Source organism: Jaculus jaculus, chromosome X (assembly GCF_020740685.1).
Source record: "Jaculus jaculus isolate mJacJac1 chromosome X, mJacJac1.mat.Y.cur, whole genome shotgun sequence".
Taxonomy (NCBI): domain Eukaryota; kingdom Metazoa; phylum Chordata; class Mammalia; order Rodentia; family Dipodidae; genus Jaculus; species Jaculus jaculus.
This window is the reverse complement of record NC_059125.1, coordinates 56984763-56987314: the sequence shown is the minus strand read 5'-3', so window position 1 is coordinate 56987314 and position 2552 is coordinate 56984763. Positions and strand designations below refer to the sequence as shown.

At 39.9% G+C, this 2552-nt stretch overlaps 1 pseudogene; it reads right to left on the bottom strand.

Annotated features, from left to right (window-relative positions):
• Positions 1-1926: 1926 nt before the first annotated feature.
• LOC101607557 lies at positions 1927-2333 on the bottom strand (annotated as a pseudogene).
• Positions 2334-2552: the final 219 nt, after the last annotated feature.

Genomic DNA, 2552 nt, shown 5'->3' with positions numbered 1-2552 from the left:
GGCTGCCTTGGTCCAAGTGATGAAACCAGTCTTGGAAGTATTTGTATCAGGCACAGATGGGAAGATATTCAAACAGTACCTTCTGTGGCTGTGTGAAACAGAGATTACATTTGAACTTTAATGTATATGTCTCCATCATCAGACTACCCACCTGACTTTTGTAGGGAAAAAAACCATTATGCTTCAATAGTTGGAATGACAGGAAATTAGATTGTCTCAGTGATCTGAAGCGAAGGTTTTCAAACAGAGAATATCTTCAAGTGTCTTTCAACTGAAGGTCAACATCTATAAATATATTTATGAACCTACTATTTGGTACCATTGTTTTTTCTACTTTGAATTGGTACTAATTTATTTCTGACCCCAATATCTATGTAAATACAGATGCACAAAGTGATGCATGCATCTGGAGTTCTGTTTGCAATGGTTAGGTACCCTGCTGTGTCTATTCTCTCTGTGTTTCTCTCTCCTTTCTAATAAATTAATTAATCAATTAATTAAAAGATGTTTTAAAAGCAGTTCAAGATTGGTATTTTGCCTGCAGGAGTAATACACTCCTATAATCCCAGTACTCAAGAGGCTGAGGCAGGAGAATTATGAGTTTGATGCCATCCTGAGCTATATAGTGATACCATTGCTCAACAAAAAATAATTTATCTTTTTATTTATTCTCTTAAAGTTAAAGAGTTACTAGCAGGTTCTGACATATTATTGTCAGTAGGAAAGAAATGTTAAATATAACATAGTTTGTCTTTGAATAATCCAATTAAATAATCCAGTTGCTATGTAAAACTTACTTGTTTAATGTGCCAGTCTGTTTAAGGGCAATCATGCTGTGTTTGTGATAAGTCCATCATAATACTAATTATGCAGTGTGCTTGCCTGGTATTGTAAGTGAGGCTTTAGCTTTGCATTTTTATTAAGGCCTTCTTCTGTCTCAGATACCACAGAATCAACTCCTTGGAGATTATTCTTATAAAGCTGTCAATTTTTTTTTTTCTGACAGGCCTCATCTTACCACAGCTTGGCTTATAACTTTTTGAATTATAGTGGTACAAAAGCAATACAGACTCAGTTGGAACCATAACTTCCAATTTTAATCTTCTCCAAGTCTGATAGTAAGGGACATAATATTCTAAAGGTGATGGTGGATGCAGTGAGCTATAGCTCCTGATAGCCATGTCAGGAAAATAATTCACACCACAATGTCCTGTTGACAATCTGTGGGTTCTGTAGATTGTATAGATTAAACAAATTTGAGACTTGAACATTTTCAACTGATGGGTTTGTTAAGAGGTAACCCACTTTTAAGTTGAGAAGTATGTGTACTATCAAAAGGGAGAGGTTGGTTTTCTTGATCTGTGGAGAACTCACTCCACAAGGACACCAACAAAGTTTTACAGCTGTAGCCAAGTGGCCAGTCCTATAAATTGTGTTTTTTGGGAACCATAAAACTAAAATGTTGGACAGTGCATTCCTAGCTCCCCCACTGTACTACTTGCTTTTTTAAATTTTTTATTTATTTTTATTTTGGGTGTGTGTGTGAATGTGATGTATGCATGTGCAAGTTCATATGTATGTATGGTGGCTGGGCACATACCACAACATATGTTTAAAGGTCAGAGAACAACTTAGGGATTTCATTCCTCACCTTCCACCTAATTTGAGGCAGGGCCTCTGGTTCACCACTCCATTAACCAGTCTAGCTGGTCTGTGAGCTTCCAGAACATTTTCCTGTCTTCACCTCCCATCTAGTATTAGGCATGCTGGAATTGCTACATTTTTCCCCCACTCAGTGAACCAACTTCATTTGCCTTTGGCTGGTTCCTCAATCTGGGGTGGAAGGGGCAGGGGCTGACAGCTGGTCTGACATCATGGGACCAGGATTAGGACAGACATCAAAGTAAACCTAGTGCAGAATTGTGCTCAAGTCCGCAACCCAGTCCCAGTATCACGCAACAGGGCAGGTTGGGAGGAGGCCCTGATCTTTTGGCTCTCATACTCGTCGATTATGGACACCCGCATGTTCTGCCGAGGCTTCATCTGCTTCAAACAGTCCTTTTCTACTTCCCGCTGATGAGGATGAAGAGTAGAATAACACAGGGGAAGCCAATGGCCCAGGATAGTCCCACAGCTTTTATGGGGTTCTTGGCTCTCTTTCTGGGAATGTATTCCAGTACAGAGGACAGGGATGCAGGCTGCTCCTTGCACCCAGGGGAGCTATGGCTCTGCAGTGCTCTGGTCCTGTTCTGGGAAACCTTGTTAGCTGTGACTCCAGAGAGGATCCCTCAGAGGATGTGGGCATTTCTCGCTCCCATGCCCTTCAGTGCCATAGCCAAATTGCTACATTTTATTTTTTTTTTACTTTTTGACCTTTTCATACATGCATATCATGTATTTTGATCTTCTTTCCAATTACCCTCCTGTCTCTCTCCCATTGGCACATTTCTTCTTCCCCATTAATCCCCATATTACTTTTATGCTTTTTATCCCACTGAGTTAAATTACGGTTGCATGCATGATCATGGATGGAAGGTTTTTACTGTGGAATG